We start from the raw sequence: 14,988 nt of genomic DNA on the forward strand, positions 1-14,988 counted from the left end.
ATGAGGGGTAATGGGTACAAGAAGTTACCTCTGTGAAGATTCTGATTGGATACAAAAGGAACGTTTTTCACAAGGAGAACAATCAGCCATTGGAATAATGTCCCCAGGGAAATGATGGATTCCCAAATGCTGGACACTTTCAAGATTCATCTGGAGAGGGTGCTGCACCATCTTGTCTAGGCTGTGCTTTTGTCAGGAAAGGCTGGAGCAAATGATCCTTGAGGACCCTTCCACTCTGGTATTTTCTGGTTTTATGATTTATACTTGCTTTGGGGCATACGTAATTTAAAATAACATACTGAAGAGATTCCTCAGGCATAAAGGTCTCCATGGAAAAGCTGACTTGCCAGATTTTTAAAAGGCTTTCCTTCCAGGATTCAATGACATACCATACAATCATCCTCAGCAGTCCAACACCACACAGCAGCAGGGTGTACAAGGATGGATGTGGCTGCCTTGTACATCCATCTCAGATCTCTCATCCCACCCGTCCCCTCCTTAATCAGCCACCATGCAATGACAAAAATGGCTTTACGTAGCACTGTCTCCCTGCCCACTCAATATAGGAAAAGCATTCCTCAACAGAAATTGCAGCATTAAATGTTGACCCCAACAACATCACCGCACAATGGAATATCTGAAGCGATTAGTTCACATGTACACATTAAATACACATTTCTGCAATTCTGGATCCAAGAGCGAAATCTCTACCTAGTGGTACTAGCTGGTCATGTTGACTGTTCCTGAGGGTTTCCCATCATTAGGTGTTTATGATATTTACTCAGTCTGTAGCAAACCACTACCAGGCATACCTAGCTGGGTTTGCTGCCCATCACTTATGCCATCAGATATGTAAACATCTTTTTAAAATGATGAAAGCTCCCATTACATTAATGCACTATGGTTTACTTACCAATCAAATCTGGAAAGAAGAGTTCTTGAATAAATACCATAAAGCATCCTCTAATATTTTTTTCTAAACTATTCTCTTTCCAAAGTGTTTCCAGCTTTCACACGTTAACTGAAAGCATTCACATCAGAAACTGGCAGGTCCCAGGTACTGGCCTGTGCCCCACACCCCAGCAACAGCACCTTTGGGTTCCTTGTTACTACTCCCTTTGGTCCTCAAAGGACTTTTGGGCACATTACTACAGGATTGAGCACAGCAGTGTTTTCCAGTAGTTAATCATAATAACTGCTGCACGTTTCCAGGATGCATTCACCCTGTGAAAATGGTTTAGATTTTCCATTCCCAAATGTTATAGAAAATATACTGCTTAGATTCAAATACATCGTTCAACTGTCTGCAGCTTCCAAAACAATCTGGACTGCTCAAACTGAGTAGTTTCAAATGCTTACTACTGAAATGAACTTTATCAGAAATAGTTACCTCCTTCCATGCCAAAAATGCATTTTGAAAGAAAAAATCATACTCCATATGTCTCTGAAAGAACTCCATTTACCCATCGTATTTCCCCCCAACAACTGCACTCAAAGTTTCTCCAGTGGTCTTATCTGCAATAAGAGTCCACCCATAATACACAGATTCCACGTGCTAAGTTAATGAGGCAAGAAGCATTAGGAAAGATACTGACCATAGTTAGAAAAAAATCTTTATAATACAATACTTGTTGCAAGTGCTGTGCTCCACTGGGAAAAGCTCTCGAAGATAAGCATTGTTTTGTAACTCACCAAAAGTCATCTGGGATGCAGGACAGATGGAAGGAAACAATGAGTCCTCACTAGCACGGAAGAGCTCTTAATTTTTCACAAAGTATCAGAACTTCCCATTGCAGCAAGCAGAAATACCAGATTTTGAAGGCTACCTTCCTCAAAATCTTCCTGTAGGAATTCCTCTATGGCCTGTTTCTTTTTAAGTGGGTTAAATGCTGCCTATTTCCCCCCTACTGTTAGGAAGATTATTTTTTCCTTTATAACAGCATTCTCCCAAATTCTCTCCTACACAAGTTTGAAGAGAGCCAAGGTGGTCTGCAGCTTGTTTATGAAACTGGCCCTCACTATCTCCCCAGTCAGCCCAGAAGGACGGGCAGCAGCTGGTTCTTCACCCTTCTGGGGTGATCCCTCAGCCTATTTCTACAGGATGTGGGATGGATGTAAGGAGTTAAGTTATTAAGTGATCAAAATACACACAAAAATAATTCATTTAAAGTATTACATGAGGGATATAAGTAGTCTATTAATTGCATCTTCTAGATTAATTCCTAATTCCATCAGGTCATGGCACAGTGAAGTAATTTAAATCAAGGGATTTAACAGCATTTTGTATTAGTTTAATAATGCTAAACCTTACTGTATATATTCGAGTATTTAACTCACAAGAGCTGCTTATTTTTCCCCATTCTGTAGTATTAGTTTAAAAATCAAACGGATTTCATTACTATTCCTGGTAGAGAACCTTATTTAAATTTTACAAGAATAATGAAAATAAACAATACCATTTAATGTTTAAATACAACTTAAACCTTTAAACTTAAAAGAGTTCAATTAAACAAATTTCTATTACAAAATGAATTATTTTGGTGCAGTAATATAGTTATTTTCCTGTCAGTCCCCACTGCCACCAAAGGCTTGTTTGATTTCTACCACTGAACAGCCCTTCTTCCATCTGCTGGTATTCTGCCACAGCACGTAATTTTGAAAGCAGCAGTTTTGCCTTGAGCTTGGATTGTCGCCCCCAAAATCTCATCCTTACAAAATTTCTTTTGCATTCTCAAAATTAGAATAAATAGAAAATAAAGTGGTTTTTCAGTTTCTCTGCACACCAGCAGTTTGACAACCTCACCAACAGGCCTGCTCAGCACAGGGTCCTCTCTCGTAGGGCCCACGCAGATTCCTCAACCCAGCAGCTCAGACAACACTTGCTGTCTTTTAGCAAGTACCTGCTGCTGACTGCTTCCATTCCCACAGGCTTTCCCATGGCTTCTGTTGTATGAGCAACCTTCAGGGTGCCTTTCACTAGCTCTATCTCATTTCACATTTCAAGAGAACAGAAGAACATAGGGCTCAGCTCAGGTAACTTGTAGCTCACAAATCCAGATCTTTTGCCATCTCCCTATCTCTACTAGCATCATAGCTGGAGGGTTATTTTTAAAATGTCTTATGTACATACGTTGCCTGGCTTTAATGAATTAAAAACCAAAAAATTCTACTCAAAGAAAAATACACAGACTATCTGCTGTAAAACTGTCTGGGCAAACAACTTTAAAATTCCTTAAGAACATCAAATGTCCTTAAACTCAGTTTTCTGAATTGAGGGGAACCCACACTAATGCTACATTTCCTAAGTAGTTTCTTACAGAAGAATTAAGAGTTGAGGAAAAATTTAGTTCTTTCCATGCCAAGCCCTTTTTATAAACTCAAGGATTTCTACATACATGTAAACATCTTAAATAAATAAATAAAACACAAGAAAATTTTTCTTCCAGAATCACTTTGCAGTGTAACAAGAACGGTATTTTTCCTTTACTGCATTATTATGTTCTGGTACTAACCCAAAAGTTCACACTGTTTTAGTTTCTTTATTGCCAATAGCCATCTAGGAAATGCTGCCATCAATAGTAAATCTACATGAAGTCACACTCCTCTGGTGCATTTTGTGAATAGCAATCAGTTCATAACACAATCCTGTTCGGTTTAAATTCAGTTTATTCTTCAATTACTCTGCTAGCCCAACTCTAATTTATTATATTTTCTGGTACATTTGATTTTGAATATTATGACATCCTGGCTCATGCCATTAGAGAGAAAACATAAAATGGTGAGGATGTCTAGGGACAGATGAGAGTAAGATACCAACAGCCTGGAAAATTAACAATACCACTGTCTGTGCTCAGCTAGACCACTCCCGCATTAGCACTAAAAAAAATTTGTCAGTATTTCTCTAATACAGACTTGTCATCCAGGAATAGCCTCAGAGGCACCATAAAACCCCAGGCAGCACAGCAGGCAGCTGGGGTGGTTGGGTGGGCAGGCAGCAGCCTCTGAGCCTACTAGGGCAGCTCAGCTGCAGAAGAAAGGGAACACTGGCCCTGCTGCTGCTTGGATCTCACCAAAGAAAGAAACCAACATGGTTCTAAATGCTGTCAATACTACATAAATTGATTTTTTTGGTTGGCTTTCTTTAGCCTTGCATTGTCTCGGTCCTAGCTACCATTTCTTTTTCCCAGCACCCAAGGTGAAATGCGAGGCAGCAGCCAGAAGTCTGCTCAGAGAACCTTTCTTGAGGAGCTGGGCAGAAGGGAGGGCTTCACCTTCCCCTCCAGCTTGGTGACCGACTGCATTAACCTTCAGGGCACACTGCCAGCCCCACCTGCTTACTCAGGCTTTTATCAACAAGGGAAGCTCTCACTGCACTGCTTTGTCCTTCGAAGATGCATCCTCTTTCGCTTACTTCTTACTACTGCAGAACATTTGGCATTCGAACTCCTGAATCCAGAGAATGGAGGGGCAGTCCTGATGGGGAAACATCAGACTTTTGTATTCATATCCTATCCTTTTCCCTACAAGAGATTCTGACAACCTCAAACATGAAAAATGCTTAGGTTTTTGCACAGCTTCCTCTGTCCCAAGGAATTCCACACTGGGTTTTGAAAACAATGTGCATTTCCCTTTTGTCTGTTGCTCTGAAAGCCTGAAAACAGCTTACCAAAACAACTCACAAGAGTGAATGCTCTACAGGGAAACACAGGCAGGCAGACCCAAAGGGGCCGCCAGCATTTGGAAACAAGTTTCAATAAGGAAAATCAGGCTGGATCCAAATCCTCACTCACTACTTTGTCCTCCAGAAAAAAAAAAAAAAAAAAAAATCAAGCAGACTTATTTTCCCCTAAAGGATAATAAAGTTTTTGGCTGTCTCTAAGCTGTCTTGTAGCTCAGGCAGTATTTGCCAACTCCTTCTAAATCTCATAAGCAATAAGGATTTTATTAATAATGTAGTTGCTGCAACTGTTGCATTGAAAAGACAATGTCAAAAACTACATGTAGTGATGCCTACAATTACATGGAGCTAATTTACAAAACTATGAAATGCCATGTTTTAGCTTATCCACTGCCTTTCAATTTTCCCTCATTTTTCCTGAAATTATGCTGCAACCCAGTTGCTGGCTTCTGTTCTGAAGTTTTTTCCCCCACAACCCAAGCCCACAAAAAGGACAGACACAAAAGGGAGTGGCATAAGGGATGCTTAAGCATACTTCCACTGTTAGGTTGCTTGATTTCACACTTAAGAAACCCCACTGAAAGACAGTTACTGGTGTATGAGAAATAAGGAGTACAGTTTCAGTTCGTGAAGCCTGATCAAATCAGAGCAAATCAAATCAGGCCATATTTAGGTGGGATGAAGAACTGGGACAGAGGGGCTCTCCCCTCCTGTTAAGTGCTATCACATGCCCCAGTGCAATGACACATTACCACCATGATGAGAAAAAAAAGCTCCTCTCATTTTGACATGCTGGGAGCAGGAAAACACACCACCCAAGTTCTTCAGAAGCAACGACAACTCTGGCTGTAACCATTTTCTCTTCTCAACCCCATGTACTTGTAAGTCACCTGCCTATGCTTACACTGCAAATCAATGCACATGCTCCAGTGTCTCCCTGCACCTGCTCTCATTACCCTATGTTTGAAACAAATCTTGAATCGACACTGGAGACTCGATTTCACTTCCCAGTGGGCAGAGTAATCATCAATAATTGATGTCAGTTGCTTTCATTTGGGGCACTGCCTTGGGCGTGCAACAGAGTTACGGTACTCACCAAGGAAAGGAGGATTTGTATAAAAAATGATTTGATAATCTGAAAAAATCCCTCAGTAAACAAAGGAAATTTACAGATAATCGTATTAAAGATTAGAGTTGTTTTAAAACAATGCAGAATGTATTTGAGAACATCTGGGAAAAAAAGATGGTAGTATTAAGAGCAAAATCTTTGGGGAAAATATCCTCCCCCTCAAACAGGAAACAGTAATTAATTTATTATTAAATCCTAATCCTTGTCAATTCATGTTAAATCAGAGCACTTTTTTCTAATAAAGACTTATCACTATACTTAAATGCAATTTTATAGATGAATACTTAAATATATTTACCTATGGTTTTAATTCTGATTAAACGACTGCTTGATTATTCCATTTATTAATTGCTTCCAATTTATTTCAAGTTTGAGAAGCAGGATAATTTTATGTCAGAAAGCTAAGTTAAAATAAGGGCAGAACAACCTGTGGACTAAGAAAAATGTATCGTGACAGCAAAAGCAATTTAATGTCTTTCCTTTCACGTTTACTCATCAGCTGGAAAATTAAGAAAATAACTCCTTTTATCTTACAAAGATTACTATTTTTCCATTACCCATTTACTGTGTTCTGAAGTTTCGGTGTGGCAACTTACGTGAAAATCCCCACAGTGAAACCCATAAACTGTTCATGACATTTTCTATAATCAGTGTTGACAATTAACAGTACTGCTTTTCTATTTAAACATCTTGATTGAAACTACTCATTGCTGTAATTGCTGACAATGTCAGAACACTATTTACTTCACAACTGAAAAGTAAAAACTACAGAACTGAACAATAATTAAATTGGTAAAAACATCCTGGATCAGATTTCTATAATGTCTTTCACTTCTGTATTTCTGCTCCATTCTTCCATAAAAATACTTAGAGCTAAATCTGGATTTCTAAGATCTGAAAAGAAGAAAAGAAAAAGTACAGTGTTTGTTTTTTCTCTTTTTATGCTCTTTTACTTCTTTATATACAGAGATTAATTTAATATATACATGCACACATAAAGTTCAATGACAAGCAGAATGTTAACCAGATCTGCACCAGCAGCTATTGAGCCTTAGCAAAGAAAGCCCACCAGGGACGCTTTGTTTTAACCATATCATCATAACTGTGCTGAATTCAGTGACTTCCTTGGGAGCAGAAGCAGGCAATGGGACTCTCATCCCATAAAGCTCCCTATGGAGTTACCCCTGTGGATTCAATTGTACAAGTCAAGCTACAGGGATGGCAGAATAGGACTCGATGTGATACATCACCTGAAAAATGATATACACAGGATAGCAATTTCTCCTAATGCACATGGATGCATTGTAGTGAAGCTCCTTCTCTCCTGCATATCAGCCTGCTTAGCAGGTTTTCAGGTATAGACAGACTCACCTATAGGAACACTATAGAACAAACCATCTTCTTTAACCTCAAAGTCAGTATTAGCTAAAACATAACTCTCTCCTCTTTGACAGTTTGAGGTAAAAATAAAAAACTTGGCACAAGTTGACTTTACTGCATGAAATAAGTTGCCTTCACTGAATTTAAGGTTTACTTAAAGGCTTATTCACCTGTTGTAAAACTCACATCTGATTGTTTGTAGAAGGCAACAAGTCAAGTTACACCCAAAAGTTCCAAGCATCTTCGATTTTGTAACACAACAACACTTTTCTTGGCTTCACAGCTTTCTAAACTTTTCAAAATGTGTGTTAGGGAAGCATTACACTTCTACAGCGTTTCTCTGGTCAATGGCACACATCCCTTACTGCTGAAGAAAAGGCTGTTAACAGTTTTCATTTCACACTCCAGTAACCCAAAATCTTGTGTTACCACTCACTTTAGTGTTACTTTTCCCACAGATTCTCTTTTTCTGCTTACATGGCAAGACAGTTCAGGTCAAATGCCCAGACAAGCTGTGCTGCTGATTCTCCTTTTTACCACCACTGAATCACCTTCACTTTTGCTTCACCGCAAAGTTATTTTGCCTGCAAAAAAAGCAGGAGAGCCACATTCAATAGAAAGTCAGCAGCTACAGTCAAAATGGATTTCAAAGTGGGAATAAACCTCTCCTCACAACTAAATCCTTAAAGATTATTTATGCAGGATCATTCCAACACTGTATAAATACACCACGACAGGTATATATGCTGCTGTTCATGTGGTGAAGCCCAATTCAGCTTGTATCCCTTCCAGCTACAAAATATAAAAGTATCAGTGCTGAGCAGACATGCTGAGCCACCCTCCAGGTGTGAACAGGAATGAAGAGTAGTTACTTTGCCAGACAAAGTAGAAAGATGCCTTTTTTATTGCTGATTTCAAAAAAAGAAACATTTGGCAGTTGTCACTGAATTCTTACAAAGCTTTCTAATGTGTACGTACAGACCTAACTTACACAGTTTTAAGATATTTGAATGAAATGCATTTCAGATACAAAAGTACACAAACTTCTCTGTATTTTTAGCCTTATCCAGTCTGAATCTGAGTCTAGCTTTACCTTTAACATCTAAAATAGTTAAGAAGCAAACCTAAAATCTGAAAGGAATTCAATACTGGTTTAATACTAGGCTAGAAATCCTATGAATTTTAAACCTTCAAGCTTCATTTGAAGCAGAAATGACAGTTTAGCAATGGACTAATTGTAAAAACAGTCCAGGAATTGATTGGTACTAATTTTTAATTAACATAAAGGCAGGAATGAACTATTTTACTAATTCATTGGGTGAGCCTTCATTAGTTTCTGTCAATAACAATAACAATAAAAGGCTGAGAAAACTGCTCTAGAACAAAAGACATAAAAACAGGAAAAAGAGGCCAGACAGAAGGAAACCCTCATCAACCTGCTCCGGAAGAAGCTTGACTGAAAATGTTTTTTGAGAAGCTTAAAAAACAAGTTATTTCAATGCAGAGTTGGGGCAGCCCCCAGGGCACAGTGTGGGTTTGGCTGAAATCTGTGGTGCACACACATTGTGCCAAGGGTACTTAGAGCTGTTTGATCAGGACAGGGTTTATGGCAAACTCTTCAACATGATCAGAACACTTACACAACACATCAGGATCTATGTGGTCTTGTGATGATGCATCAATCAACTTTCACTTATGGTTAATTCATTCTGGTTATAAACAAGTGTTAAACAACTCAATTTAAAAAAGCAATGAAAAAAAAAAAAAAAAAGAGAAAAATTACATGGGGCAGGGTAATAGATCCAGTAAGAAGAAGCAAGAAGACAAAGAGGGATGAGCCACTGGTAAACAAAGGCATAAACTTGGAAGTAACAATAAGGAATCCTTCTCTTCATGAAGTGGCAATAGCTGTAACTGGTTTGGATTTTTTCTGTAACTTTTAACCTCCAAACACATAGAGGCAACTTAATAAGACGCACACTTAAGTATTTAATCTATCACAGATATTCAGTGCACTATCCATGAGGCACATCCAGACATTCATGTCTTCAGCATCCTCCTTGAAATGTGACTTGCTCTAGATGGAGGCTACTTGGCTGTAGGATGGACTTCAAACGTGCTGCTGTGCACAGACTGATACTGATGGCAGTGGACGAACCAGTTGTGCTGAAGGCAGAACGTGGTTAGCTTAAGTGCCTTGTAGGGGTTATGGGACTTCTTCTCAGTGTTTTGGTTTTGCTGGTCAATTAGAGGAACTATTTGGATGACATGGCCATAGCCACAGAAACCTCCACCAGGGACTCTACTGCCACTACAATATAGCTCATTTCATCTGGGGAGTATGAGGTATGGAGACAAAAGCACTTTCACTTCATGACAAAGTAAAATGCACCAACAAAGGTGGCTCACTGATACCAGCTAAGCTTTTTTTGTTGTTTTTTTTTTTTTTTTAATTAAGACCTTGTCCAGGAATGTCAACCAAAACTCGATGGCCAGAAAAATCAGGGCACCTGGATTCTGAAACATTACTTTGCATCATAATAAAAGCCTCCTGGGTTGGTCCTTTCAAAGCAAACATAACATTTCTGTGGCAGAACACAACAGCTTATCCAAGCACAAGACAGCAACCACAGAAAATTGCTTCCCACAAACTGGTTTCAGTACACAAGTCAGTCTCCATCAGCTTTGGTTGAATTTAAATTTTCTTATGTTGTGCCAAAAAACCTCAGCTGCACCATCTTTCTTCTTTCTATCTATGAACTCTGAAACAAGGATTAGCACCAATCTGAAGAAGAAAGAAAGCCACAGGAAGGTAAGAGCTTAAAATCCTCCATCACAAATATTCTTTGGTCTTTTGAGGCCACGGTTTTTGACAATGACGCTGCAGTAAGAGAGGGCTGTCTGTGACAGAGAGCTCAGATTCAAGCAAAAATTGCATGAGAAGAACGTAACAAAAATCTACGCAATGAGTACAACTGCAAGAGTTAATAAAAATATCTGCATTTAAGAACACTAACTTGAACCCAATAATAAACTGTACTCCCAGTTGTCTTCTAATGAGCCAGCCCTGAGAATGCACACCACAGGCATCCTGACATCTTCCACTGGGCTTGAGCAACCTCTTTGTAGAAGGTCATGGGAACATGAAATGGTAGTGTGATCTCAGGGGATGGGGAACATGGCCTGTATCACACTTCAAAATCACTCCCACTGCAAGGAATGTACAAAGCAGAAGCAGGAAGCATTTTTCCCCACTGTGCAGAATAATATCTGACAGCACTACACCATTCCAGGAAACACAATCCAAAAGTCCTGGTTTGCCTTTCTGCAACTACTGGGTGCCTCCCTTTGCCCAGGCGCATATGGGTTCTCCTTCAACATGGACCACCTTTTCACTGTGCTTTATTGCTAGAAAAAGGATAAATAAGTCATAGCTCCTTCTGTTTCATTATCTAGAACTACTTATGACTACCATTTACAACATTTTAAAACTGGATTAGTTCATATATTGGATATACTACTTGAGCAAATTGCTTTTTGTTCTACAAACAAGAGTTCTTCTGAAAAATTCTGTACAGCCCATCAAACAGTGGTTAAGTGTGTCAAATCTCTCCAATGAAATACAAAAACACTTCCAAGTGACAGAAGAGCCAACAAAAAGAGGTGCTATGCTCAACCTTGTTCTCACCAACAAAGAGGATCTGGTATGGAATAAGAAGCTAGGAGAGAGCCTTGGCTGCAGTGATCTTGGAACAGTGGAGGTTGAGGATCTTAGGGCAGCCAGCAGGAAGCACAGCAGGCTCAGTACCCTGGCCTTCAGGAGAGCAGATTGGCCTCTTCAGGGATCTGCTTGGTTAAGCATCATGGGATAATGTCCTTGAGGGAAAAGGAGCTCAAAAAAACTGGTTAATATTCAAAGATCACCTCCCCCAAAATGAGGCTTTGACCAACGTGGTCTAGTGGCAGGTGTCCCTTCTCAGGGGGACTGAAACTTGATCTGTAAGGTCCCTTTCTACCCAAACCATTCTGTGATGACTCAATGATTCCTCTCTGTGGAATGAAGGAAAAACAGCCTGGCAAAGTACATCATCTATCACTCCACCCCAAAGTGAACCAACTCTTCCAGGGTAAAAATTACCTTCCATATAACATTGATCTGACTCATAATCTAATAATTACTCTCCTACCCAATTTAGTCTGGTTTATTGTGATGACAGTGAGAAAATTCTAGACATTCTTAACAACATGCCAAAACTCCAGAGCAATATCAACTTGCTAACTTGAAGAAAAAATGAGACTGCAAATATTGAGCTATGTTAACCCAAGTTTCCACGTCAAAAATAGTTCCCACTATTCAAATGGAAAAAAATGGAAAGCCATTTGAAATCCTGTATGTTCACAAGTTATTTAACTTTATATCAAACAGCTGCATACTTTGGCTTTTGCGTTCACCACCTAACACAGAGCTCAGCAGGAGAGACTGTAAAATATTCTGCTGCTATTCCAGCCTGCAAATTACTTGCTAAACTGACATCAGCTGAAATAAGCATCTATGAGAACATAAAGGACTGACATCTCTGGTACCACCAAAGTGCTTCAGAAATCAAAGACATGCCTGTAGTATTGCAGAGCACATTACAAGGATGAAGTCAGCTTGGGTACAGCACGGATATCCCCTGTAACACAGCAGTGGGGCTGGGGGCACCTCCACACGTGTCGAGGCACAGACCCACCAGCCACCTACACTATCTCATGCAGAATACAGAGCAGTCAGCATGAAAACACACGACAAGTTCTGCCCCTGAATTTTGTGAACATTAATCCTGAGCCCAAAAACATTTACATGCAGGCTTATCATTAAGCCTAAGAACAGATCCTCTAATTCCAAAAGAATACTTGAATGTTTAGAACTAGGCATATGCAAGCACAAACATCTACAGAATTAGGACCAAAAAAATCACAAAAGCACACTCCACAACATTATTGTTCCATAGAAACCTTGGCCTATCAATTATATAACTTAATACTAATATTTAAAAGCATTTTCATCTTCAAAAGGCACTACAGTTTCTAAAGGACAAACTCCACTGATCTAATAAAGCAATTAAATAGCATGTAATTCAGCAGTATCACATTAAAAATGCTTCTGCAAACCAAATCTACAAAGAATTTTCAAATCAGAGACAAGCCACTGCCATATCAAACAGGCAACCAGCTTCCTCTGGTGCCTTTTACACCAGGGAGCATTTTAACACCAAATGAATGTAGTTTTCTTATTAGTTACAGCTCTTAATATCCTGTATCTCTTGCTGATGCAAGGCAATAATTTATATTAATTTAATGTCTAGAACATATCATATATTTCCACACTTCACTTTGATATTGTTGGTATAACTTCTTCCTAGTTGCTTTCTAATATGTTAACATTTTTTAGAAGCATAGAAAAGTGAGATGAAAGAAGAAGGGGATATTTTGGCATATTTTCAAGTATACGGTTTTAACTAGTAGCTAACAGACCTCTGTTTTTTAGTAACACAGGCCCATAAATATACACCAAGATTGAGACTGCTCAGTGTGGGCAAAGGCTTACAAAAAAAGAAACTTTCACTCAGGTGATCAGTGCTTCCATGAGAGTGCACAACAAACAAATGCCAAATGTTGCAATATCAAAGCCACCATTTTTGGCAGGACAGGTTTTAGTAAACTTATTTTTTAACCTGTCTCAGGAGAACAGTACTTTTGCACACAATCACCGGTTTATATTCCTTTTGCAAATTTCTGCCCCTTAACTGTCACATGTTTTTGTTGTTTTGGTAACAGAAAAGTCAGGTGGGAAAAGATACCACGTTTGCAAATCTCAGACTTGAGCTCAAGGCCCTGGGCTCTCTCTTGCTGAAGTCACCAAGCAAAGTTAGGGGTGAGTACAGTTAAAAATTCAGTACTGAAAACTCATGGCAAAATTATGAGCTTTTAAAAATATCCATAGATTTTAGAACTGCAGCAGTACAAGCACTTTAAAACATAATATTATAACCTTTTTTATTATTTTAAAAAATATCTACTTGGGTACAATAGTGTTATTTGCAGCCTGCTGACTCCAGAGTTAAAAATTTTATATTGTACTTTGTTCAGGAGAGAGGATTCCTTACTCAGTGATCTGATAATTGGAAAAAAAAAAAAAAGTAATTATAAAGAACTCCTATTAAGTCTTATGGTTCTAGCAAGTACACTGATATAATTTGTTTCAATTTTGTTTTAATAAGTCGGGGCAGCATATGGTACAAACATGTTTATTTTCCAAGTGGTAGGGACACTAACCAAAACCATCTGATGCTTCTTCCTAAGCCTCCTTGATCTGCTGCTGGATTGCAGCTTAGAATAAAGCATTACAAAGCCAGAAGTGGGAAGAGGAATAAAAAAATAAAATCAGTAATTCAAAGTGTTTATTTAATGAGATGCAGCTGAGACCAGTTCCTATTTTGAACACAAGTTCGAAAGTATTCCTGATTGGAAATTTATTTCCAGAGACTATCAAATGTAGTCCAAAGCTAATCCCTCACAGACATTTTTTATTTTGCACACAGACAAAAACCAAACCCCTAACATGGTGTAATTAAAGCAGGAATTAAAGGAAGCTCAGAAATACTTAATGGATTTCTAGAGAAGTAAACAATCAGCTCCATGCATTATGAACACGGTAAGAAAAGTCACTGGGGACTACCAGATTCATCGCTACCCGAGCTCCAGGAGCAGTTTTCTCAGTTCGTTGACCAAGTACTACGATTCCATCGAGAGCAATGATAATTTTAAAGTACGCCTTGTTAAAAGTACAAAAGACGAAAAGTTTTCTAACCACATTTTCAGTGCTAAGAGCTAACAAATGAGGGGGGGAACCAGGGAGTGCGGGGCAGAGCTCCGAGGGCTAGAGCGAACGTCTGGAAATAGCTGCCAAGCACCCGGACTCCAGCGGCATTTCGCAGGCAGCCCCGAGTTCCGCTGGCGCAGCTGTAAAACACACAACCTGAAACCCGCTCCTGCAGCAGGGGCTCGCTCGCAGCTGTTCCCCTGCCTCCCCCGCACGCAGTAATCTGACTCCTTCCCGGGAAGGAGCTTCTTTCATGGAGCCACACGAGAGCAGCATAGGTGTATCGGGGGACCCAAAACCAGGCGCTTTCCAGCGGGTCTCCAGCACCCGAGCCCGCAGCTCAGGCTCGCAGAGACGCGCCGCGGGGACAGCCGCCGCCGAGCCGGGGCTCCAGGGCGGGGACGCTGCTCCCCAGCTCCCACCTCAGCCCCGCACGGCAGCTCCGGGGCCCGGCCTCTCTCCCGTACTTGTTGCCAGCGCAGAGCGGCTCAGCCCGGCCCCCGCGGGGACCCCCGGCGCCGCTGCCGCTGAGGGAGGCTGAGCGGGGCTGAGCCGCCCGCACCGCGCGGGGCACAGAAGTTACTCACCGCGCCGAGCTCTCCTCCTCAGCCGCGCCGGCTGCGCCCGCCCCGCCTCACGGGAAGCAAACTCCGGGCAGCAGCACTTGGAGAACGTGTCTCGCCGGGCCGGGCCGGGCCGGTGCTCCCGCCTCCGCCCCCCGCCGCGGGCAGCGGCGCGGCCCAAGTGACAGCGGCGCTCCGCCACTCCGGCGGCGGCCCTGGGCGCGGGGCCGGGCGAGCCGCAGCCTATGGCAGCGGGGCCGGGGCGGGACGCGGCGGAGCCCCGGGCCGGGGTGTCCCCGCCGCTCGCCTGATCGGCGGTGCGGAGCCCGGAGCGCTGGGGAGCGCGGGCGGGGCCGGCGCGGAGGAGGGGCCG

At 41.1% G+C, this 14,988-nt stretch overlaps 1 protein-coding gene across 1 annotated transcript in view; it reads right to left on the bottom strand.

Annotated features, from left to right (window-relative positions):
• Nucleotides 1–14,823, bottom strand: part of LNX2 (ligand of numb-protein X 2) — a 59,183-nt gene extending 44,360 nt beyond the window's left edge. Inside the window, exon 1 of the mRNA XM_056485140.1 lies at nt 14,640–14,823. The gene's annotated coding sequence lies outside the window, so the exon portion shown is untranslated. The remainder of the gene's footprint in view (nt 1–14,639) is intronic.
• Nucleotides 14,824–14,988: the final 165 nt, after the last annotated feature.

The sequence above is a fragment of the Oenanthe melanoleuca genome, chromosome 1 (assembly GCF_029582105.1).
Source record: "Oenanthe melanoleuca isolate GR-GAL-2019-014 chromosome 1, OMel1.0, whole genome shotgun sequence".
Taxonomy (NCBI): domain Eukaryota; kingdom Metazoa; phylum Chordata; class Aves; order Passeriformes; family Muscicapidae; genus Oenanthe; species Oenanthe melanoleuca.